The sequence below is a fragment of the Rattus norvegicus genome, chromosome 15, assembly GCF_021556685.1.
Source record: "Rattus norvegicus strain SHRSP/BbbUtx chromosome 15, alternate assembly SHRSP_T2T, whole genome shotgun sequence".
Taxonomy (NCBI): Eukaryota; Metazoa; Chordata; class Mammalia; order Rodentia; family Muridae; genus Rattus; species Rattus norvegicus.
In genome coordinates, this window is record NC_141548.1 from 18,176,912 (window position 1) to 18,203,657 (window position 26,746).

Consider the following 26,746-nt stretch of genomic DNA (forward strand, 5'->3'; position numbering starts at 1 on the left):
ACGGCAACTTATAGGACAGAGGGTTTATCAGGAGTCAGTTGAAGATGGTAGAGCCCATCATGATGAGGACAACATGGTGGAGGTCATGCGACAAGAATGTGTGGTGCGTCTTGTTATCTCTTAGCTGATGCAAAAGGAGTGGGGGAGGTAGAAATAGACAGGGGTGAGGAGAGGGGAATGAATTGGAGCCAGAGCCAGAGATAGAGACAAAGAAAGAAAGACTGAGAGACAAATGAGGGGATTAGAGGGACAGACAAAGAGGGAGATCTCTTAGACTGGTAGCCTTGTCCTTCTCTCTCCCAATAGCCTATAGCTAAGTCCCACCTCCTAAAGGTTCTTTGATCTCCCAAAAATAACACTCTATTCCATATTCATTTCTGTTTCTGTGATAAAATACCTTGTCAAAAAGCAACCTAAGAGATAAAGGTTATATTTGGCTTACGACTTCAAGCTATAGCCTATCATTTTCCAGGAATTAAGGCAGAAACTAGAGGCAGCTAGTTGACAGCATATTCAAGAGCAAGGAGAGGGAATAAATGCGTGCACACCAAGTGCTTGGCTGTTTTTTCTCTACTCTTATACAACTTGGAGCCTGCCACGGGAGGCTGTTGCTGTTCACTTTTACGCTGTCACATTCATTAAGCAATCAAGAAAATCCCTTCCAGACATGTATATGCACAGGCCGACCTGACCTAGACAAGTCCTCACTGGGACTGTCTTTCCAAGGGAGTCAATGTTGTGTCAAGTTAACAACTAAAGTGAATGACCTCACAAGAGAAACCCTTCACAAGAGTTTATACACACCGAGCCTGTATTGTTTACTTTACATTCAAGCCATGTAACTTGTAACACTACGTAAAATTTGTGTTAAAAGGTTTTTCCATGTTCTTAAGTTTAAAAGCTAGTAGTAAGTTTTATCTGAAAAAATCTATTTTAGTTATTATGATGAAAAAACAATATATGCATTTCCCTGTGTATAAAACAAGAGTAAAACCTACCATCTCCAAGGTTAGTGGAAAGATTAAATGTATTGATTTGAGCAATGCCTGTATAGTTCCTGGTCTTTCATAAGCACTATGGAAGTGTAAACTTTTATTCTTAGGGGTCATTTGTTATAATTTTATTTTCTACCAGAATCTTCTGGCAGAGCTCTATCGACAGCAAAGAAATGTAGGTGATTGAGGTAATGGCAAGTGTATATTCAGTTGGAATTGTCAAAATGAAGGCTGACGCCGAGTTAGTAACTCCTAATAATTTTTTTTTTTTGGTTCTTTTTTTCGGAGCTGGGGACTGAACCCAGGGCCTTGCAACTCCTAATAATTTTAAGTGCTGGTTGTCAGATGTTGAGAGGAGTCACCCAAAGTGGCTTCTCCCTTTCAGTTTTCAGAAAGACACTTACTGTATGTAGCATTGTTAGGCTAGGCATGCCTTGAATATTTACATGCTTACCTTGAGAGGATAAATGATAAAAGAGACAATCAGGGACCAATGTGCAAATCACAGTTGGTATTCGGTACATTGTGAGGTCATGGGCATCCCAATAGTACCAAGTGGAAACTTATTGTGGTGTTGGTGACTGGTTTAAATGTATGAACAACCAGTATACTTGGCTGGTCACCCACAAGCCTCTTAAGAACCGCCAGGTACAGGCTCCCCCTCTATGCAGTTCCTGCTCTAGGATCTATGTTAAGAGAATAGGTCGAGTTGCCATGGAATAGCACCTATGGAAATCTCAGTAGTTTCATGAAGTTTATTTATTGCTCATCTTAGTCAGTCCTACAGTGGTTCTAGGAGACGCTCCAGGACTTTACTCTTCTGAAGAATGGCGTGTTCTTTTTGTTCAATTATGTCTTCTAGAATGTTTATCTAAAGCTTTTCAACGTAATTACAATTGGAGAAAAAACAGTTATAGACAGTCACACATGGTTCAGAAAGTGAAAACAAATCACACATCAAAGCCAGTCCAGAACTGTCCAACTACAAGGCAAGTTCTGAAACATCACTATCCAGATGGCCAGCAGTGGGAGAGGACCAAAGCCAGTTGTGAGCATGGTTCACCACATGGCGCTTTCTGGTAGACTGTACTCGTCTGCACCACAGAGTTCAGGAGCGGTTTCACGATGACTCTTCCTTGAATACCAGGCTGTCAAATCTTGCAAGAGAAGTGAAACCATTTATCCATTATCACATGCTACTCATTAGCCATGAAAATGCCTATTGCAGCAGGGATTGAAATATGATTTAGGAATGAGCTGAAATAGTTTCCTCTGCTGCATTCTATTATAGACACACACATACAAACACATACACACACACACCCACACACCCACACACACACATGTATATATATATATACACATATATATGTCTTATGCACATGTATGCACACACATATACACATGAATGCATATTTACATATGTACATTAATATACTTACATACACAGTCACATAATGCAATGCACACACTATTAAATACTCATAATATGGCCGTATGTTAATTTCTGCTTAAAACCTCTTGATCCTTCTTTTAAAAAGCAATTAAAATAGATGTGAAACCTATTAGTGTGACACTGAATGATAACTGCTTTATACACATATGGCCAAAGGAAACTGTTAATTCTCATAGCCAACATATTTTCTCTGTGATAAGATTCTTACTTATAGTTTTTAATTGGTAAAGTTGCCATTCATATTTAATGCTTTTTAAAAAACTACAGATGTAATATATGAGTATGTATTACTGTTTAGAATTTATAGGGAATACAGAAATATAAAGAGTAATTTGCCCCCTGTCCTCTAAGTAGTGGCAATTGTTAGGGTTTGTTATTTCTTCTAGTGTGTGTTTGTCTGCATGTACAAATCCACCCAAGGAGAACTATAGGATAGAGAAGAATTAGAGAAGACCCAGAAACTTTGGAAAGGCAGACAGAGCAGTGACCTACACTCGACAGATATAAGTCAGATTTTATCTGTTTCTGGAGCAGACTTGTGGGTCTACAAGTTGGACCCATGAGGCTGAGAGACTTTGTGACTTAAGAGTCAGGCTCAGTGGATAACCATGTGTAGTAGTCAACCTGACTCATTGGAGACTCAAGTGCAGACTTGTAGTTAGTTGTGGTAATTCTAGTTGTATGTCATACTCTTAGTAAAACACACCTATTCTACAGTGCGTTTCCAGTTTAAATTTTCCTTTTCATTTAATGTAACACTATTTTTCATCACATAGATATTTTCTATTTTAAAATGTCGGTGTTCAGAGCACCAGTGGAAGGGGAAGCCCTTGGTCCTGCCAAGACAGAACCCCCAGTGAACGTAATTGTTGGGGGGAGGGCGGTAATGGGAGGAGGATGAGGAGGGGAACACCCATATAGAAAGGGAAGGGGAGGGGTTAGGGGGATGTTGGCCCAGAAACCGGGAAAGGGAATAACAATCGAAATGTAAATAAGAAATACCCAATTTAATAAAGAAAAAAATTAAAAAAAAATCTCGGTGTTCATTTGGTGATTGTATGCCTTTTGAAAAGGTTCTTAAGAGTTTCAAATAAGATTTTTGTTTTTGAAGAAATCATTTAAGGGGAGTCATCTTGGCTTTTTGAATGAATGAGTAATCATGCTAGTTTACATAGCTGTGGACAAAAGACTGGAGAGAACATTTTAAAGGAGGAAGTAATTTCTTTAAGATAACTAAGTCCATGGTCACTTGGCTCCAGGTACAGGGCAGAACATTATAATACTGGCAGCATATGGTGGAGCATGCTGGTTTTATCCTGGTGGACAGAAAACAGAGGACAAAGAGGGGGATGGGCATGCCTTCAGTGACCCACTTCCTCCATGCAGAGCTCATCTCCCAAAGTTTCAATTGCCTCCCCAGACAGCATACTAAGCAGGGCTCAACCATGTCCATAAGTTTCCATAAGAAACAATTTATACTCAAGGCTACTCCTCCTTACAAGAGGCACAAAGGCATCTAGGGAATTCAGGAGAATGTAGAATAAGTTTGGAAGATAAGAATTAGACTCTAGGGAGATGATCTGACTGCTCTTTAGTCAGAAGCTTGAAATCAGGAACATATGCAAAGTTACTGACAGAACAGAGGTCACAGAGGACCATGCTGGATATAGGTCTCCTAGAGTTGAGTGAGCTTGTTAAAGACAACCCCAGTAGTCTATCAGTGGGGATGCTATGTAGGAGGAGCCTGGGCATTCAAAATCCTCCCATATCTATAGTCTGTACAAAGAGACCCATGGTTTCTGAGTCAATGGAGAAAATCATGATAAACGGGGAAGGACTGAGCTCTGTTGGAGGAGGCAGGTAGATATGAGTTCATATTCTGATGAAACACCTGCCTTTTATTTTTGCTTGGATGAGGAATTGACAAAATACCATCCCATCTGTCACTGCTACTGCCTTAACTGTACAGAGGGATCTAAGCAAGGATCCTTCTATATTACAGAAAAGAAAACCAAGAAGAAATGTTTCTGTAATTTATGGTTGCAGCATTAGGCATCAATCTTCCCATGAGCCTTTGGACCCTGCCCTCTGCATGTTCTATCTTGCTGCTTGCCCCTTTCTGAAGCAGATTTACTGGTGCGGTTGTTACTTTAGGAACAACCTTTGATTGTGCTCGTTTAATGATGCATTCATGATTGTAGGTGTTTAGAAACCAAAAGTGTGGAATAATGAAATTAAATCCACACTTCGGCCAAGTTCTGTTACCAGCTGTCCTGTGACCTTGGTCACATTCTTCAAGCCTCTTGAAGCCTGGTCTTCTCTGGAGAGTTCAGAATGATTCGTCTGGTGAGGCTTTTCCAGCTGTAAAATTTGATGGCTTCATATTTCAATGTGTCAGATGCATTTCGGCATCTCCAAAGTACACTTGGTCATGGAAGATCAACTCTGTTATTTATCTTATTTAGTCAGATGCATTTTGCATGGGCAGTTTTAATGCAAAAAAGAAAAAAAAATGACCAGCATTTCCCTTTAACAATGACAGTTGTAAATGACCCTCCCCCAACCCCTTGGGCTCTGTTGTAGAGTGTAGATTCCCTCTTGAGCTCTTGAGGACATGGTGTTGTGTTGCTCTTAGGCAGATGTTGAAAAGAGTTTGTAATGAACATTGGTTCAAAGGGAATTGGTGGTTTCAAGGTAGAACATATGGCTGAAATTGCTTTTTAAATTGTAATTTGCAGGACTTTTTACCTTCTAGTGAGTTCCATGGCACCACATGAGGTAGAATTCACCTTCTCAACTAATGTATTTTTTTTTTAAGATTTAAGTTTGCTCTTCAGAATGATAGATTCCATCCAGTGTGGGATTCAATCCATGCAAAACATGAGCAGTGTGATTTGAAAGCTCAGTGTCTGAACTTATGAGCACGTTGGAGACCCTTCTCTTAAACCCTCCTTATTATTCATCTCAGTTAGTTCTTTCCGGTGAGCACAGTCGATTTCTCCTAAATTCTGGATGGGCCATAGACTGAGAATTACACTTCCTCAGATTGAATTTTATGGCTTTAAACAAGGGACTCCTTCATTTCCAACTGTAGCTCTCCCGTATGTTTCAGACTCTTCCGCCCCGCCCTATTGTGAAGAAAGCATACAGTTAGGTGACCTTCGGTCTACCCGAACCTCCTTTCCGTTAACACTTGTTATACAGTGTCTGGTCAGAAGAGGTCCTTCAAATTGCTGTTTTCCTCTCACCATAGGGACAGAGAACAATTTTGTAGCTGCAGTTAGGGTTTCCTTCAGCCTCTTCTGTTTATAAATTTTGTGGTCTTTCAGTCGGGATTTACAAAGGAGATATCAGCAATCCATTAACATAAGCAGAGAAACCTCAATGATCAGAATTTAGAAAGTCAAAACTCTCACTCTCCACCATTAAAATTAATGACCCCATGTCGTTATATAATGCTAGGGTTTTCTCTTTTTTCATAGAAATGTAATGTGAAAAAAATAGCTATAAACATAGGTATATCCTATACTGGTTTTGCTTACTCTCTCTAAATTACTTGTTTTCAGGGATGATTTTATGCTTTGAATGCATCGTGGGTTTAATCTATTATATATATATTAGCATTCAAGAAAACAGAAAGTCTTAGTGTAACTTAAGCTTGCTGTGGAAAATGTTTTAACGTTTTAATGCGATAGATTATGATATATTTACCTATACTTTCACATACAGCAGATCTCTAGTTCGGTATATGTGTCTTTATTGACTATCTAGATTTAATAATTGACATCTGAAAGAAAACAATAATACACATTCTGTTTTGTTTTATGACTAGGTAAGTCCTATCACAAAATCATACTACATTTTTCCCCCACAGGAAATCTTTTCCAATGCTCTCTGATCTCTGAGTTTCGTCATTTGACTTTCTGTGTTTAATAGTCTCTGTTTACAGTTGGTTGGGTGTGGGAAACTCTGACACACCACTTCAATGCATTGTCTATTGTCACATCACAGAATAATCCTATGTTTCTTGGTGCTTCCTCTTGCATATGTTACATTCATTTGTAAGGCTTCCTCAGAATGGAACCTTCTGAACAACAGGATTGGTTTTAAAGTTTAAAAATAAATAGAAAGTAGCTTCTTATGGTGTTGCAAACCCCTTCAGCTCCTTCGGTCTTTTCTCCAACTCCTCCATTGGGGTCCCCATGTTCAGTCCAATGGTTAGCTGCAACCACCCTCATCTGTATCAGTAGGGCTCTGGCAGAGCCTCTCAGGAGACACACATATCTGGCTCCTGTCAGCAAGCACTTCTTGGCATCAGAAATAGGGACTGGGTTTGGTGGCTGCATATGGGATGGATCACAAGGTGGTGGGCAGTCTCTGGATGACCTTTCTTCAGTCCTTGCCCCACTCTTTGTCCCTGTATTTTCTCCCATGAGTATTTTGTTCTAACTTCTAGGAAGGAATGAAGCATCCACATTTTCGTCTTCCCTCTTCTTGGGCTTCATATGATCTCTGAATTTTTTCTTAGGTATTCTAAGCTTTTGGGCTAATATCCACTTACCAGTGAATGCATACCATGTGTGTTCTTTGTGACTGGGTTCCCTCACTCTGGATGATATTTTCTAGTTCCATCCATTTGCCTAAGAACTTCATGTAGTCACTGTTTTTAATAGGTGCCAACCAGATCCCTCCAGAGCTCCCAGGGACTAAACCACCAACCAATAAGTACACATGGAGGGAAACATGGCTCCAGCCACATATGTAGCAGAGGATGGCATTGTCCAGCATCAATAGGAGGAAAAGCCCTTGGTCCTGTGAAGGCTCATTTCCCCAATGGAGGGTGTTGAGGTTGGAGTGGGTAGGTGGGAGTAGCAGCATCCTCATAGAGGCAGTGGGAGGGAGGAAGTGGGCTAGAAGAGGGAAGAAAGGGGATAACATTTGAAATGTAAATACATAGAATATCCAAGAAAAATAAAATTTGTAAAAAGATAGAAAGTAACTAATTTCTAAGTTTAGGGGGATGCCACTTTCTTAGGCCCATCAATGAAAAGGGTGTGTGTGTGTGTGTGTGTGTGTGTGTGTGTGTGTGTGTGTGTGTGTGTGTGTGATATGTGTGCCACAGCACTCATGTGAAGGTTTACAGATAGCTTTCAGGGGAGTCAGTTCTCTTTCACTGAGGGGCTAAGATATTGAACTGAGCCTGTCCGGCATGCTCTTGTACCTGCCGAGCCATCTCACTGGCCTGACTTTTATTCTTGAATTGGAAAGATACACTGATATTTTTTTGTGGATCTATTTATACCTGTAAGTATCCTAATCTACAGATGGTATTCATAACCATAACACACATCTTGATTTATTCTTAGTATTTTAAAATAAATTGTATAGCATATTATAGAAACTGTTTTTTTACACACCCCTTTCCCAGGTGGTTTGGGTTTGCAGGTGAAGGTAATTTTTTAGCAATCACAGCGGCTATTGCTTTCTTTACTAGTAACTTTCACCTTGGTCCTAACTTGACCTAGAGCAGTTGACCCCAGCAAGGTGGGTGTGACAGGTGTAAGTGGTAGTTCTAGTCTCTTGTTGGCTTTTAGTATTATTTGGTGCTTGCTTTAAATTGCTTCAAACCACTACAATCATCAAGGCTGAAAACAACAGGATCTCACTTTTATAGTATGAGAGGCTAGAAGCTGGTCATCAGGATGTGGGCAGGTCCACACACACTCTGCAATCTCTTAGCAAGAATCCTCTCCGTAGTTTCCTAAGCTTGCAACATTCTAGCTCTTGCCTTGGTCCCTGTCTTTATATCATCTTGTAAAAAATTTCTTCTTATTCAGTATTCCTTTCATTTGTATGTATCTGATGAGCAAGGTTACCACATGTAGATGCATGCACAGAGAGGGTTACCATATGTATATGCATGCACAGAGAAGGTTACCATGTGTATATACATACATAGAGAGGGTTACCGTGTGTATGTACATGCACAGACAGGGTTACCATGTGTATGTACATGCACAGACAGGGTTACCATGTGTATGTACGTGCACAGACAGGGTTACCATGTGTATATACATGCATAGACAGGGTTACCATGTGTGTATGCATGCACAGAGAGGAGAAGTCAACCTCAGGTATGGTTCATTTTTATTTTTGAGACATTATCTTAGAACATGCCAAGGAAGCTAGGCATGTCACCAGGGAACCAAAGGTGTCTGTCTATCTCCCTTATACTAGTATAATAATTATATACTACCATGTTTAGTTGAACTGGGTCTGCATGCTTGTGGCAGTAAGAAAGTTAGGAACTGAATTTTTCCCCAGTCTCTTCCCTTCTTTTCTTTTATAAAATCATCAGTTACTGGACTTAAGATCCACTTTTAGTGAGGGATGATTCCTTCTTGAGATGCTTTATTATGTCTGCAAAATTGAAAGGTCAAGTGAAAGCTATCTCAGTTTCGGAAATGTGATATGGGGCCACTTGACTTTCTCTGGGCTTCATGGCTTATGCATTCCCTGTCAGCCCAGTAGACCTGAGGGGATTTCAGTGTAGCCACCTCAGGGAAAGCTCCACCTACAGCTTCTCTGCAGTCACCTTGTGGAGTGCTCCATCCTGGCAACTCCTCTGCCTAGCTTTTGTCTACATTGTGGCAAAACCTCCTCCTTTCAGCCATACCTTCTGGTCTCTAGGCAAACACATCCTGGTTTCCAAAGGGTAAGATCTCAGTGCAGTGTTTGGGAAAGAATTTGTCTATGAACATAGTATGGTGCAAGAGACTATATACAGGCCCTGGAGCTAGGAGGGGCTGCTTCATGTACCCATCATAGCTCTTCCCTTGCTAGACATGGAACTTGGGTCAGTCACGTGACACCTCCCAGGTCAGCATCCACATCTCACCAGACACTCTCCCAGCACCATCATATGACAGTTGGCAGAACTCACCTCCCCTGGGGAGTTCAACTGTTGTTCTCTGCTTCCTTGCCACACAGGATTACCTGAGGGCAACTACCTTTGTGTGGGATAGCAAACATGAAGACTCAGAGACAAAGAGCAAAAGTTGGAGTCATAGTTGTTTATAAATGAATCATAGTCTATTTGTCAAAATGTAATCATTAGATATAGCACAAGTCCTTAAAAAAAAGAGGGGCTTATAAATGAGTGTGACTGACAGGGAAAGAATCATTAGAAGCTTTTGTAGAAGCTGTGAAACGAAGCTCATGCTTAGGACTCAGACCATCATCATCACCATCATCACCATCACCACCACCATCACCATCACCATCACCATCACCATCACCATCACCATCACCATCACCATCATCATCATCTGGAGCATCTCCTACTATTTATAGCTTGGAATAGATACTGACTGTTCTAAAACAGAAGAGCCTTATGTCAAGTCGGAATGTGGAGGTGCAGAGGGTAAAGGGATCGCTTGAGAAGCCATGCAGAGCAGAAGGCACAGTATTGTGATAAGAACCTCAATCAGTTAAGATCCTGGTGGGTCATTATATCCTGAATTATTTTGCTACATGATTACACATGAACTATAGAGCTTCAGAAATAAACTGCTATAGTAGGCCAGGAGGGGACAATCTGAGCAGCCATTTACAATGTGCTGCTGCAGAGAGAATAGCTAATAGCAGTTCTTTCAAACGGCTTTTCTTTTTTTTTTTTTTATTTATTTTTTTTTTTTATTTTTTTTTTTCTTTTTTTTTTTTTTATTAACTTGAGTATTTCTTATATACATTTCGAGTGTTATTCCCTTTCCCGGTTTCCGGGCAAACATCCCCCTCCCCCCTCCCCTTCCTTATGGGTGTTCCCCTCCCAACCCTCCCCCCATTGCCGCCCTCCCCCCATAGACTAGTTCACTGGGGGTTCAATCTTAGCAGGACCCAGGGCTTCCCCTTCCACTGGTGCTCTTACTAGGATATTCATTGCTACCTATGGGGTCAGAGTCCAGGGTCAGTCCATGTATAGTCTTTAGGTAGTGGCTTAGTCCCTGGAAGCTCTGGTTGCTTGGCATTGTTGTACTTTTGGGGTCTCGAGCCCCTTCAAGCTCTTCCAGTTCTTTCTCTGATTCCTTCAATAGGGGACCTAGTCTCAGTTCAGTGGTTTGCTGCTGGCATTCGCCTCTATATTTGCTGTATTCTGGCTGTGTCTCTCAGGAGCGATCTACATCCGGCTCCTGTCGGTCTGCACTTCTTTGCTTCATCCATCTTGTCTAATTGGGTGGCTGTATATGTATGGGCCACATGTGGGGCAGGCTCTGAATGGGTGTTCCTTCAGTCTCTGTTTTAATCTTTGCCTCTCCCTTCCCTGCCAAGGGTATTCTTTTTCCTCATTTAAAGAAGGAGTGAAGCATTCACATTTTGATCATCCGTCTTGAGTTTCGTTTGTTCTAGGGATCTAGGGTAATTCAAGCATTTGGGCTAATAGCCACTTATCAATGAGTGCATACCATGTATGTCTTTCTGTGATTGGGTTAGCTCACTCAGGATGATATTTTCCAGTTCCAACCATTTGCCTACGAATTTCATAAACTCGTTGTTTTTGATAGCTGAGTAATATTCCATTGTGTAGATGTACCACATTTTCTGTATCCATTCCTCTGTTGAAGGGCATCTGGGTTCTTTCCATTTTCTGGCTATTATAAATAAGGCTGCGATGAACATAGTGGAGCACGTGTCTCTTTTATATGTTGAGGCATCTTTTGGGTATATGCCCAAGAGAGGTATAGCTGGATCCTCAGGCAGTTCAATGTCCAATTTTCTGAGGAACCTCCAGACTGATTTCCAGAATGGTTTTACCAGTCTGCAATCCCACCAACAATGGAGGAGTGTTCCTCTTTCTCCACATCCTCGCCAGCATCTGCTGTCACCTGAGTTTTTGATCTTAGCCAATCGCACTGGAGTGAGGTGAAATCTCAGGGTTGTTTTGATTTGCATTTCCCTTATGACTAAAGATTTTGAACATTTCTTTAGGTGTTTCTCAGCCATTCGGCATTCCTCAGCTGTGAATTCTTTGTTTAGCTCTGAACCCCATTTTTTAATAGGGTTATTTGTTTCCCTGCGGTCTAACTTCTTGAGTTCTTTGTATATTTTGGAAATAAGGCCTCTATCTGTTGTAGGATTGGTAAAGATCTTTTCCCAATCTGTTGGTTGCCGTTTTGTCCTAACCACAGTGTCCTTTGCCTTACAGAAGCTTTGCAGTTTTATGAGATCCCATTTGTCGATTCTTGATCTTAGAGCGTAAGCCATTGGTGTTTTGTTCAGGAAATTTTTTCCAGTGCCCATGTGTTCCAGATGCTTCCCTAGTTTTTCTTCTATTAGTTTGAGTGTGTCTGGTTTGATGTGGAGGTCCTTGATCCACTTGGACTTAAGCTTTGTACAGGGTGATAAGCATGGATCGATCTGCATTCTTCTACATGTTGACCTCCAGTTGAACCAGCACCATTTGCTGAAAATGCTATCTTTTTTCCATTGGATGGTTTTGGCTCCTTTGTCAAAAATCAAGTGACCATAGGTGTGTGGGTTCATTTCTGGGTCTTCAATTCTATTCCATTGGTCTATCTGTCTGTCTCTGTACCAATACCATGCAGTTTTTATCACTATTGCTCTGTAATACTGCTTGAGTTCAGGGATAGTAATTCCCCCTGAAGTCCTTTTATTGTTGAGGATAGCTTTAGCTATCCTGGGTTTTTTGTTATTCCAGATGAATTTGCAAATTGTTCTGTCTAACTCTTTGAAGAATTGGATTGGTATTTTGATGGGGATTGCATTGAATCTGTAGATTGCTTTTGGTAAAATGGCCATTTTTACCATATTAATCCTGCCAATCCATGAGCATGGGAGATCTTTCCATCTTCTGAGGTCTTCTTCAATTTCTTTCCTCAGTGTCTTGAAGTTCTTATTGTACAGATCTTTTACTTGCTTGGTTAAAGTCACACCGAGGTACTTTATATTATTTGGGTCTATTATGAAGGGTGTCGTTTCCCTAATTTCTTTCTCGGCTTGTTTCTCTTTTGTATAGAGGAAGGCAACTGATTTATTTGAGTTAATTTTATACCCAGCCACTTTGCTGAAGTTGTTCATCAGCTTTAGTAGTTCTCTGGTGGAACTTTTGGGATCACTTAAATATACTATCATGTCATCTGCAAATAGTGATATTTTGACCTCTTCTTTTCCGATCTGTATCCCTTTGATCTCCTTTTGTTGTCTGATTGCTCTGGCTAGAACTTCAAGAACTATATTGAATAAGTAGGGAGAGAGTGGGCAGCCTTGTCTAGTCCCTGATTTTAGTGGGATTGCTTCAAGTTTCTCTCCATTTAGTTTAATGTTAGCAATTGGTTTGCTGTATATGGCTTTTACTATGTTTAGGTATGGGCCTTGAATTCCTATTCTTTCCAGGACTTTTATCATGAAGGGGTGTTGAATTTTGTCAAATGCTTTCTCAGCATCTAATGAAATGATCATGTGGTTCTGTTCTTTCAGTTTGTTTATATAATGGATCACGTTGATGGTTTTCCGTATATTAAACCATCCCTGCATGCCTGGGATGAAGCCTACTTGATCATGGTGGATGATTGTTTTGATGTGCTCTTGAATTCGGTTTGCCAGAATTTTATTGAGTATTTTTGCGTCGATATTCATAAGGGAAATTGGTCTGAAGTTCTCTTTCTTTGTTGTGTCTTTGTGTGGTTTAGGTATAAGAGTAATTGTGGCTTCATAGAAGGAATTCGGTAGGGCTCCATCTGTTTCAATTTTGTGGAATAGTTTGGATAATATTGGTATGAGGTCTTCTATGAAGGTTTGATAGAATTCTGCACTAAACCCGTCTGGACCTGGGCTCTTTTTGGTTGGGAGACCTTTAATGACTGCTTCTATTTCCTTAGGAGTTATGGGGTTGTTTAACTGGTTTATCTGTTCCTGATTTAACTTCGATACCTGGTATCTGTCTAGGAAATTGTCCATTTCCTGAAGATTTTCAAATTTTGTTGAATATAGGTTTTTATAGTAAGATCTGATGATTTTTTGAATTTCCTCCGAATCTGTAGTTATGTCTCCCTTTTCATTTCTGATTTTGTTAATTTGGACACACTCTCTGTGTCCTCTCGTTAGTCTGGCTAAGGGTTTATCTATCTTGTTGATTTTCTCAAAGAACCAACTTTTGGTTCTGTTGATTCTTTCTATGGTCCTTTTTGTTTCTACTTGGTTGATTTCAGCTCTGAGTTTGATTATTTCCTGCCTTCTACTCCTCCTGGGTGTATTTGCTTCTTTTTGTTCTAGAGCTTTTAGGTGTGCTGTCAAGCTGCTGACATATGCTCTTTCCTGTTTATTTCTGCAGGCACTCAGCGCTATGAGTTTTCCTCTTAGCACAGCTTTCATTGTGTCCCATAAGTTTGAGTATGTTGTATCTTCATTTTCATTAAATTCTAAAAAGTTTTTAATTTCTTTCTTTATTTCTTCCTTGACCAGGTTATCATTGAGTAGAGCATTGTTCAATTTCCACGTATATGTGGGCATTCTTCCCTTATTGTTATTGAAGACCAGTTTTAGGCCGTGGTGGTCCGATAGCACGCATGGGATTATTTCTATCTTTCTGTACCTGTTGAGGCCCGTTTTTTGACCAATTATATGGTCAATTTTGGAGAAAGTACCATGAGGAGCTGAGAAGAAGGTATATCCTTTTGCTTTAGGATAGAATGTTCTATAAATATCCGTTAAGTCCATTTGGCTCATGACTTCTCTTAGTCTGTCTACATCACTGTTTAATTTCTGTTTCCATGATCTGTCCATTGATGAGAGTGGGGTGTTGAAATCTCCCACTATTATTGTGTGAGGTGCAATGTGTGTTTTGAGCTTTAGTAAGGTTTCTTTTACGTATGTAGGTGCCCTTGTATTTGGGGCATAGATATTTAGGATTGAGAGTTCATCTTGGTTGATTTTTCCTTTGATGAATATGAAGTGTCCTTCCTTATCTTTTTTGATGACTTTTAGTTGGAAATTGATTTTATTTGATATTAGAATGGCTACTCCAGCTTGCTTCTTCTGACCATTTGCTTGGAAAGTTGTTTTCCAGCCTTTCACTCTGAGGTAGTGTCTGTCTTTGTCTCTGAGGTGTGTTTCCTGTAGGCAGCAGAATGCAGGGTCCTCGTTGCGTATCCAGTTTGTTAATCTATGTCTTTTTATTGGAGAGTTGAGGCCATTGATATTGAGAGATATTAAGGAATAGTGATTATTGCTTCCCGTTATATTCATATTTGATGTGAGGTTATGTTTGTGTGCTTTCATTCTCTTTGTTTTGTTGCCAAGACGATTAGTTTCTTGCTTCTTCTAGGGTATAGCTTGCCTCCTTATGTTGGGCTTTACCATTTATTATCCTTTGTAGTGCTGGATTTGTAGAAAGATATTGTGTAAATTTGGTTTTGTCATGGAATATCTTGGTTTCTCCATCAATGTTAATTGAGAGTTTTGCTGGATACAGTAATCTGGGCTGGCATTTGTGTTCTCTTAGGGTCTGTATAACATCAGTCCAGGATCTTCTGGCCTTCATAGTTTCTGGCGAGAAGTCTGGTGTGATTCTGATAGGTCTCCCTTTATATGTTACTTGACCTTTTTCCCTTACTGCTTTTAATATTCTTTCTTTATTTTGTGCGTTTGGTGTTTTGACAATTATGTGACGGGAGGTGTTTCTTTTCTGGTCCAATCTATTTGGAGTTCTGTAGGCTTCCTGTATGTCTATGGGTATCTCTTTTTTTAGGTTAGGGAAGTTTTCTTCTATGATTTTGTTGAAGATATTTACTGGTCCTTTGAGCTGGGAGTCTTCACTCTCTTCTATACCTATTATCCTTAGGTTTGATCTTCTCATTGAGTCCTGGATTTCCTGTATGTTTTGGACCAGTAGCTTTTTCCGCTTTACATTATCTTTGACAGTTGAGTCAATGATTTCTATGGAATCTTCTGCTCCTGAGATTCTCTCTTCCATCTCTTGTATTCTGTTGGTGAAGCTTGTATCTACAGCTCCTTGTCTCTTCTTTTGGTTTTCTATATCCAGGGTTGTTTCCATGTGTTCTTTCTTGATTGCTTCTATTTCCATTTTTAATTCCTTCAACTGTTTGATTGTGTTTTCCTGGAATTCTTTCAGGGATTTTTGCGATTCCTCTCTGTAGGCTTTTACTTGTTTATTAATGTTTTCCTGTGCTTCCCTAAGTGTGTTCAGGTCTTTCCTGAAGTCCTCCAGCATCATGATCAAATATGATTTTGAAACTAGATCTTGCTTTTCTGGTGTGTTTGGATATTCCATGTTTGTTTTGGTGGGAGAATTGGGCTCCGATGATGGCATGTAGTCTTGGTTTCTGTTGCTTGGGTTCCTGCGCTTGCCTCTCGCCATCAGATTATCTCTAGTGTTACTTTGTTCTGCTATTTCTGACAGTGGCTAGACTGTCCTATAAGCCTGTGTGTCAGGAGTGCTGTAGACCTGTTTTCCTCTCTTTCAGTCAGTTATGGGGACAGAGTGTTCTGCTTTCGGGCGTGTAGTTTTTCCTCTCTACAGGTCTTCAGCTGTTCCTGTGGGCCTGTGTCTTGAGTTCACCAGGCAGCTTTCTTGCAGCAGAAAATTTGGTCTTACCTGTGGTCCCGAGGCTCAGGTTTGCTCGTGGGGTGCTGTCCAGGGGCTCTCTGCAGCGGCAGCAACCAGGAAGACCTGTGCCGCCCCTTCCGGGAGCTTCAGTGCACCAGGGTTCCAGATGGTCTTTGGCTTTTTCCTCTGGCGTCCGAGATGTGTGTGCAGGGAGCAGTCTCTTCTGGTTTCCCAGGCCTGTCTGCCTCTCTGAAGGTTTAGCTCTCCCTCCCACGGGATTTGGGTGCAGAGAACTGTTTATCCGGTCTGTTTCCTTCAGGGTCGGGCGGTGTCTCTGGCAGGGGTCCTGCCGCTCCTGGGCCCTCCCCCACGGGAGCCCAGAGGCCTTATACAGTTTCCTCTTGGGCCAGGGATGTGGGCAGGGGTGAGCAGTGTTGGTGGTCTCTTCCGCTCTGCAGCCTCAGGAGTGCCCACCTGACCAGGCGGTTGGGTCTCTCTCTCACCGGGTCTGGGAGCAGAGAGCTGCTGCGGGCCGGGATCCGCGGGTGTGGGACTTCCGGTAAACACAGAACGTGCCGGGTTCTAGAGAAATTCTGCTTCCGTGTGTCCCAAGCTCACCAGGCAGCTTTCTTGCAGCAGAAAATTTGGTCTTACCTGTGGTCCTGAGGCTCAGGTTTGCTCGTGGGGTGCTGCCCAGGGGCTCTTTGCAGTGGCAGCAACCAGGAAGACCTGTGCCGCCCCTTCCGGGAGCTTCAGTGCACCAGGGTTCCAGATGGTCTTTGGCTTTTTCCTCTGGCGTCCGAGATGTGTGTGCAGGGAGCAGTCTCTTCTGGTTTCCCAGGCCTGTCTGCCTCTCTGAAGGTTTAGCTCTCCCTCCCACGGGATTTGGGTGCAGAGAACTGTTTATCCGGTCTGTTTCCTTCAGGGTCGGGCGGTGTCTCTGGCAGGGGTCCTGCCGCTCCTGGGCCCTCCCCCACGGGAGCCCAGAGGCCTTATACAGTTTCCTCTTGGGCCAGGGATGTGGGCAGGGGTGAGCAGTGTTGGTGGTCTCTTCTGCTCTGCAGCCTCAGGAGTGCCCACCTGACCAGGCGGTTGGGTCTCTCTCTCACCGGGTCTGGGAGCAGAGAGCTGCTGCGGGCCGGGATCCGCGGGTGTCAGCCAAGGCCTTTATTATGTCTGAATAACCATATTCCATTAAATTGCTAATAAACCTGCTTGGAGATGTTGACGCTGTCAGCCTATAGCTGCATTCCACGCCTTTCTCCCAGCTCGCCCGATGTCACTCTGGGCAGTATTGCTTTCTCTATGCCCTTTATTCCACCGTTGCCAGAATTCAAAGCGCTTATTCAGTGAGGTTGTAATCCAGTTTAGTATGCTATTAACGGAATTCTTTAGAGCAGATCATGGAAAAAGAAAATCACACTTATTCCGGGGTCAATGACCAATTTTAAGGGAAACACATACTCAGTCAGTCTGATACAGCCACTCTGTGGCAGGGCGGCCAAGCAGGGAGGGGGCCCGGGACAGCAGCTGAGCCCTTATGTTTCATTTTTCTTCTTGTAAGGCCAGGGTCAAACCCTGCACATGTTAGGTAAGTACCCTACACCGAGCTGGACTCAAACGGCTTTTCTAAAGCGTAGTTTGTGTATCCGCTGTAACCGCTCCTTGTATTAAGTCAGAGAAGCTACATTGCTCATTCTCGCTTCCAAATACTTGCTTCTGAGGCCGCCATTGCAGGCAGATATTCTGGGGAGAAGACGGAGCATCGTTCCTAGGCATTTCCAATTCTAAATAATTAGAGTAGAAAGACTTTCAAGTCGGCTTCAGGTTCCAGCTTGTTATATAAATAAGTTCATAGGAATCTCAGATGCTTTACAGAAATCTGACAGCAGCTATAAAAGGCTTTTGAACATTTTTGTTGCCAAAGTCCTAGGGATTGCTGGAATCTTAAATAGCCCGTTTTAAGCTCCAATTCAGAAGCTTTTTGTCATGTTTAATAATGTGGTGAATAATTCCTTTTCTGTTAGTCATTTCCTCCTTTATAATCCATGAGGATCTTTGAGCCATGGAATGGATTTTTTTTCTGGAGCTATAAATTAAAGGTCCTTTCAATCCCAAACTTAAAATGGCTTTTTAATACACCACTTCTATAAATGTATTTATCTAGGTTTAAAGATTCATTAACATACATTTAAATGAAAGTCTTAGGGAGGTATATGTGCATTCCAAGGAATGATTACTTTGAAATGAGAAGGCCGTGGAAGACATTGGGTGATACTGTGTACAATTGACAGTTTAGTACAAAGGAAACCATATTGTTAGAGGAAATTAATCACTGGGTCTTCTCTCCTTAAGTATAGGATGAATAGGAAGTTTGGTTCAGGATCTAGTGGTCACTATTGGTCCATATCGAGATAGTACTCATAACATTTGTGAACCTAGACAGGAAACTAAAATTATATTTCTACTTATACACCTAAATAGAAGGTAGCCTTTCTTTACAGTGTGACTATTTTCTAAAGACCGCAGTCATCATGGCAATATTAATGACCCCATCACTGCTAGAAGTCTATAACATCCAAGGGTTTACAAGGCCTAGTGGAGATTTTGTTTTCTACATGGACATCATATGACCATCAAACCCCCATTTGAGTAATTATCCAAACAGGCTGTCCTGTCAGGTGACTGTGATCATCAGCTTTGGCGAGAGAAGTTCTTGTTTACAGTGGATAGCTGTAACTATATCCTGCCTCATAATTGGTCAAAGTTCTGTGACTAAGGGAGAGCTGAGTACTCATTCATAAATAGGACTTTTATGTCACCCACTCACCTGTGGGAATGTCACAGAAGACAATCAGCAAGACTGTAGGGGCCAGAGGAAACACTGGAGTGAGGGAGAGTGTTGTCTTCAAACAGGCCATTTCCCTGAGACTCTTTACCTCATAGCAGTTGTGATTGACAGCACAAGACCTGGGTAAGACTGGAGCTACAAACATCTAAGCAAGAAAGACCCATGAGTCTCTCCACCCCCAGGCCCATTAGGAAAACAGTGGTAGCCAGAAGTAAGGGGCTCAAGAGAAACCACTCCTGCTTGAGGATCTATAGGTACTTGGTAGTTGCTAGCAGGAGAGAGAGGCGAATCCTTGAAAGGAATAACCACTGGTAAGAAAGAAACCCACTTTCCCTCAGAGAGTTGCTCACCCAGCACTCTGTGAGCAACTCTGATGGAACGGACTAGGCCACCAAAAAACAACCAATCAAACAAACAAACACTTAAAGGAGCAAATGGAGTAAAATAAAGGAATTCAGAAGAGGAATCAGTTCAGCAGGAGAGCAGTAAAAGATAGGAATGGGAATGAAGAAGATAGGGGTTGGGGATTTAGCTCAGTGGTAGAACACTTGCCTAGCAAGCACAAGGCCCTGGGTTCGGTCCCCAGCTCTGAAAAAAAGAAAAGAAAAAAAAAAAAGAAGATAAAAATGCATTATATATGTATGAAAACACCATAATGAAACCCATTAGGTAAAATGAACACATGTAAATAAAATAAGTAAAAGAAATTTGTGATATTATTCTATAGTAAAATTATGGCCATCCGAACGTATTATTTGAACTTTTAATTCTTTTGGAAGCACAGTATCTAGTACCTACCATTGTATTTTATTTAACAAATAAGTATAAAGTGATAAATAATAAATATTTGTTAAGTTATTTTGATTGCTCTAGTCTAGTATCACTGGGACCTTTTATTGGGAGCAATGCCTCACTACATGCTCAGAGGCATCCCAGGCGACCCTCAGAGACACATCCACCCAGATTAATTTATTGTACTACAACCTATAAAGCTTATACATTGCTTTATTAGTCTGACATTCATCAAATGAGTCCTTGGTTACTTAGTGTCATTCAATGCTTTTGTGAACTTAATGTCTTTGTAGCCTGCCTTGTAGCCACTAACCTCCTGGGAGACCACCAATGACCCTCACCTTTCCTTCATCTTACCCTTTTGAAGTCTCCTTTCACACTCTAAGATATTGATCTCTTTGACTAGCTGAATAGAGTGAAAGGCACTGTGGGGTGTGTGTGTGTGTGTGTGTGTGTGTGTGTGTGTGTGTGTGTGTGTGTGTGTTTATTCTAACGCTGGATTATGAAAAGTCATTTTGCCGGGGGTGCAGGGAAGTCAGTCATCAGTGTTAGTGAGAACAGTTCCATAGTCCCACAGGGAACTTCAGTAACAAGAAGGAGGCCTCTCAACAACCAGCACCAATTCCCTGTGCTTGACAAGGAGCACCATCTTATAGATGGCGCCTCCAGCCCCAGTCAGGCTTGCACTCAAGCTCTCCATGCTCTAAGGAGTCAGTTGCTCTCCTACTTTTTAGGACCTGGAGTCAAAATCATTCACTTAAGCAGCCATTGTATTCCCTGACCTGTAACATTCCCTATAGAACATAGCTTGTGAACATTACCTATAGGAGATAGATATGAACTTTGAGAATGGTTTTTAAGTTATAGCAGGCGGCTAACACACGGACTGTGAGTCAAGCACAAGGTCTTGACATTGGTGAGAGACAAAATCAAGGTGAGATGCTAATCCTGCCAATGAAGGATGCTATGCTATCAGGTTAGTACAGAAAGTCAGGATGCTGCATCCCTTATCTTTATTTTGTTCATTGCCTCATCTTCCTTCATAACTCCCTCCCTCTCTTCTCACCTCTCTGATTCTCTCCTCTCCTCCCTGACCCTCTCTCCTCTCTGATCCTCTCCTCCCCTGCCTTCCTCTTTCCTCTTCTCCCCTCCCTTTCTGTTCCCCTCCACTCTCTTCTCTTCTGTTCTTCCATATACAGTGTACCCCTGGTACTGGACAAAAATGATAAATTAGATCAGCTCATCTGATATCTTCAGATTCTCAAGAGAACACTAAGTAAACATTAAACATTGGGTATGTGTTTTAAACAGAGGTCAAAGTGTCAAATGCTATCTTACTGGGAAAAAAAACCTTATGTATATTCAGAATGATATCTTTTGATGTGTGATATCTTATGAGGATGTAAACAAAAATGGAAAGTCTGTTTTCTGTTAAGGAGCTGGAGTAGGGATTGGGTTTGTAGGGAGTGGTGAAAGTCTGCAGTTAGCTTCCCAGATTTCTGGCTTGCTCAGTTGCAATGCTTGGAGGGAGTGACTGCTACTGTTGGAGGTTTGGATAAAGGATGAATGAGGGAAGAAAGGTTGGAGGAGAGGATATTTGTGATCCCTTGGGAATGGGATCAGAGGGGAAGGGGAGACCACAGTAGGTGTTCTACTACAGGGTGGTAAGGGGGGGGTATTAGAACTGCAATAGCAGCAGAAAACTTCCCTTGATTTTTACAGTAGCTTAGTCACTCTGGTGACACTGTCCCTATTTTAGAGATGATTTGACTGAGTTCATTGTTCACAAAGAAAGTTCACAGAGTGACAAGAGTTTGCTGTGTAAGAACAAAAAGAGCATTTTACTCCTGGTAATAGTCAATTCTTATCCTGCTGATGTAAATGAAGAGTCACCAGGATAACATTTATTTAAAAGCAATTCATTGTCTGCTTGGGAAGGTGTAAGAATATCACAGAATTCTTAATTAAAAAAATCTTAGGTAAAGATAATCTAAAAATAATAACCTTAGGTAGAAACTGTTTTATACATGAATTTATATTCTCAACCTGGAAGACAGGGGCAGGGCAGGTGAATTGGTCTCTGGATTATACATATATCTTTCGATGACATTCAAGAGATAGAATACTAAATAAAAAGAAGGATCTCCATGGTGTTCTAAGCCCGCTGGTATAAAAGCATTATTTAAATAGCGAACACCAGCTCTCTCTGCCTCTCTTCTGTCTGATTTTTAAACAACATTTTCATTATGCTTGCTATACTAGATTAGCTTGCTAGTTACAAGGAAAATTCAGACACAACTTTCTGTGATAATCAAAATATGTTTAAACTCATAAAGCACTGCTTTGAGGAAAACATTGCATACTGTGAGAATTATTGTAAATTACATCATTGATGTACACTAATATTGAAAATGTCCTTTATAAGTACCTCATTTAAAAATTCAATTCCGTTTAGTAAAATATTCAGACTACCAAGGGACTTAGAAAATGGAAAGATACATAAAAATAACAAGAAAAACATTTGTTTGAGGGCAAGTATTTGCAACTGCTATTACCTTCCAGGGTTAATTCTCCTAATTTATCCAAACTGCTTGACATCCATAAAAGAATGATGAGGGACTCCCCCAGAAAAATAGTCTTAGTTTAATATGGTATTTCAGCTCTCCAAAAATGACTGTACTTATACCTTCTGCTCTAGATTCTGGCCATCAAGAAGTATGTGCTTTGGTGTCTGGCGGAGTAATGTGAGTGTGATTCTTCTTAGCCAGACTGACACTTGAACAATTCATCAAGGCTTTCACAAGACTGCTATAGTTTATAAGCATACCTTTTATCATCTGTTTTATGTATTTCATCCTATAATGTAGGTCAGTGACATACTTTTGGGGACAGTAGACCACCAGAACAATTTGTGGGACACAAACCTATTTTTTTTCCCAGAGCTGAGGACCAAACCCAGGGCCTTGCGCTTGCTAGGCAAGCGCTCTACCACTGAGCTAAATCCCCAACCCCTACAAACCTATTTTTGTTATATTTAAATTCATTCACATCTCAAAATAATGTCAATCCCAAAGTCACCTCAGGGCAAATTGTTAGAGTTTTCTATTCTACACCGCTACAGTTATATTTTCTTTCTTTTTTTTTTAATTTGTAAGCTTTATTATAAATACATTGAAAAAAAACCTAATCATGGACCAACATTAACTAAACCAAAAGACCATGGAATTATAGTTTCAATAGAGTTCCTTAATTAAGATAGGGAAACTGCTGGTATGTCAGTAACAACTCTTTTTATCTGGTGTCAGTTCATTCCAAGCTGACAGAATTATTAGAAAATTCTTAAAAAGCTTTGATCCCATATATTTATGAAGAAGCTATTATTTATTTTAGTTATTTATATTATTAGTGAAAGAAAAGTACAATTTTCTTTTATACAGTTTTTAGGCTTGAGCTTAAGATAGGCTTCCAACAAAGCATTTTTAAAATTTAAAATATGAATGTATTACCTATACTAAATATATCTAAGAGTTAATAAATCTAATAGGAAATTGATCTAATTTGGAAGTGATTTGAAGACATAGATATTTATAGGCATTTTGTTTTAAAAATACAGGTGAGGGAAAGAAGAAAATATCTGATCCTGATTTCTAGTTTAGATATGAATTAAGTTATCTGCTTAAGGCAAGATGAACGGGACCCTTGTCATTTCCTTGTGTATCAGATAAAAGTTGTAGGCTATCCGAAACCTCATAGCTTTCAGTAATAGTAACAAAGTCAACACTAGTTATCATCTTGAAGAACTCTTTAATCTTTGGGTGAGTTTAATAAACAAAATCTGTCGTGATTTCACAATGAAATGCTTCCCTAAAACGTTCTTGGACTCAGCTCCAAGTGCTACAGAAAAGTAACTGGATTGCTGGGGTCTCCGTCATTGTATAGCAAAGATTTTAATAAGTCTTAAGTAAGGTCATTGACTCTTGTGTCCTCATAGCTGCCACAGGCAATATCAAGAACAATCATACAGTAATGTCCCTTAGTTCTTCCTCGAAATTATTTTTAACCAATGGGTGCATTTTGATAGAGGTAAGAAAGATAAACGACTAAACGCAAACATCTATGAGTACACTGATTTTGATTTTATCGCAGACTCAGTACGTAGGTAGGAAGAGTAGAGAAGAAGGGTATCAAAATAGCCATCATTTGAACAAGGCTCGTGTGGTCAAGAGCTGAGTGAGGTAGGATCCACATTTGACCTTTGACCTTGACATGTATGTGGAGAGCAACTCAGTCCTGCTGCTGTCCCCTATACCTGCGACTGCATTGAAGAGGATGCTTCATTTTCCTGGACATTTTTGTCTAATTTACACCTGAACATCTTCTCCTGTGTCCTTTCATTCCCCATTTGGCAATGTCACACACTGAGCCGTTGAGCTCCTTAAATGCAAGTGATATCCATTTATAAGGAATACTCATTTCATTCAGAAGGTATTTTTAGGTTTATGGTAAATTTGTTCTCATTTTTAGTTTGTTCTTCAGACAAATAGAGTAATACGTGCCATTCTTCCTTATTCTTATTGAATATTTTCTACTAAATCTATCCTTTTATGATTCTGAAATGCCAGCTTCGGTTTTTTTATTAATTCATACTGACCTGTACAGAGCTGTCTGTCTCAACTTAATGGCTATTTATAATATATGGATGGCATTCCCCTGCCATTAATGTTTAATGAATTGGCTCCTGATCCAATGGAGTCTAATAAAAGTAATCATTAGAATGCATTGTCTTTCTGCAGTGCCCTCGGAACGTTTTTCCCCCACTGTATACCTTTGGCCTATCCCCTCCTTCTTTGTCTCTTCAATGTACTCATCTCTCAACCTCTCTTTCATTATTTATTCCAAATGAGTCATTTTATACTTCATTTTTTTTCTAGGTCAGAATGGCAGTCTTTTGTGGTGAAACTGTAGCAAAGTCTCAGACTACCTGATGGCAGGAAAGTCAGGCTACCATCAGGCTTGATAGAAAGTTAGTCATCGTCTTCTCCAGTCGACATTCTCTCATCCAGGCCTCCACCACTGCCAACCATTCCGTGTGTGTAGTCTGAATCTGAGGGCTATGTTGAAAAGCAACTTTACGGGGCTGCAGAGGTGGCCACAGCAGGCCCGCGCGCGCGCGCGCACGCACGCACGCACACACACACACACACACACACACACACACACACACACTTACACACACACACACACACACAGAAATAAAGTATTTGAAGTAAAATAAGAGCTGGCTTTTGGAATTAGAAAATAGTGAAAGATATATGTCTTTGTGAATATACTAAACATTACTGAATCACATGCTTTTATAAGAGGGCAAGGGTTTAAAATATGAACAGAATGAATTGAGTTAAGTAAAGCCAAATGGAGAAAGGAAAGCTAATTTTTAGAAATACTGGTGCTAACGTATACCATGTACATGCTCACATATACCCATTTCAGTGCCTGCTCTGCATTCTCATAAATCAGTTCTCTTAATAGATGCAGTGAAAGGAATATTATCTTACTCTAAAACCCCTCTACTCTATGTTTTTTTCCTTGCTGTTGACCTTGAAACAAGAGACCATTCTTTATAGTAGAGTGACCTCTTCCCAAAGCCTGGCTTCATTCAGAAAGTTCGGTTTCCAGGGGGTCTGTTCTTAAGAGTCAAGCTCCATTCTTGGAACGACATCTACATCCAAGTGGTAGTTCAACCCACCCTTAAGCTTTGAGTCCTTCAAACACTGAATTGAAATGTTAGTAACAGAAATCTCCCTAGTTCTGGTTTCTGCTTTTGGATTTTGGACCTTTCCCTCACCCTAGACCTTCCCAAGTAATTTTCAAGATTTATTTAATTATTTTTAAGTATAATTTTTTGAAGTTTGAGTTTTTCAGAAAAAAAAATGGCAGATAGTACAGAGTCCTTGCCTCCATTCTATGTATTAATATTTTAAGTCTGTTACTTAAATCAACAAACCAATAGTGCTGTTAGTCCATATAACTGATTTTCTTAGATTTTCTTAGATTTCTGTGAGTGTATATCATCTATATCATTACAGTCTGACACACACAGCATTCCATACTGTTCTCAAAATTCCTTTTACTGAAGCTCTACTCTTCATCTCTAGTTTTGCCATTTGGAGTGTTGTACTGTTGGTATAGAATAATGGGGTTCATTCTGCACTGCCTTCTTTTATTACGTGATGAATATTTGAGATTATGTATTTTCGTGGCCTGCTAGTTCTTTTCTTTTTACTGACTTGGGAGGGGGAGTTTAATACATCAAACTGGACCAGAACTCACAATACTTCTGTCTTGATTCCTACTGTTGGAATAATGGGTATGCAGCACAATGCTAGGTCTGGCTAACATGACTTAGATTTTCAACCAAACTGGGAGCTAGATTACAGTATTCTGAAATTGTTAACAAAAAGCTGCAAAGATGTTTTCTAAAATGTCTACATGATATTGTCTTTCCATTGACAGTGAGCGAATGTTCCTGAGTCTTCTTGGTGCCTAGGCTTGTCAGTGTGTATAGATTTAGATGTGTTAGCAAGTATACAGTGGAAAATTCTTTAAACTTGCATTCATCTAATATCTATCTATCTATCTATCTATCTATCTATCTATCAATCATCTATCTAGTGTGTATGGAGGTATCATAACCATGTGTTCTGGAGGTCAGAGGACAACTTAAAGAGAAAGTTATTTTTTTCTATTAAGTTGTTCCAAGAGATATATTCATGTCATGAGGTATGGCAGAATGCACCCTTATTCACCAAGCCATCTTTTCTGTATGAACTTTTTATCTTATGATTCAGTTTTAAGAGTTTTTAATATATTTTGGATTTTCAGTTTTTCTGTCATATATATGACATTATATATATATATATAATATATACAGATAATATATATATATATATAATACACACACTCCTCTGTGGCTTATCTCTTCATTCTTTTATAGAACCTTTTATTTTTCAGTTTTCAATATTTATTTATTTCATTTTCCTTTATTACTGTTACTTTTAAAGAAACCTATT

At 40.3% G+C, this 26,746-nt stretch overlaps 1 protein-coding gene across 12 annotated transcripts in view; it reads left to right on the forward strand.

Moving 5' to 3' along the window:
- Fhit (fragile histidine triad diadenosine triphosphatase) overlaps positions 1 to 26,746 on the forward strand; it is a 1,549,291-nt gene that overhangs the window by 919,899 nt on the left and 602,646 nt on the right. The window contains exon 1 of one of the 12 annotated variants that reach the window (XM_087586502.1): positions 17,523 to 17,624. The gene's annotated coding sequence lies outside the window, so the exon portion shown is untranslated. 12 annotated transcript variants of the gene reach the window in all.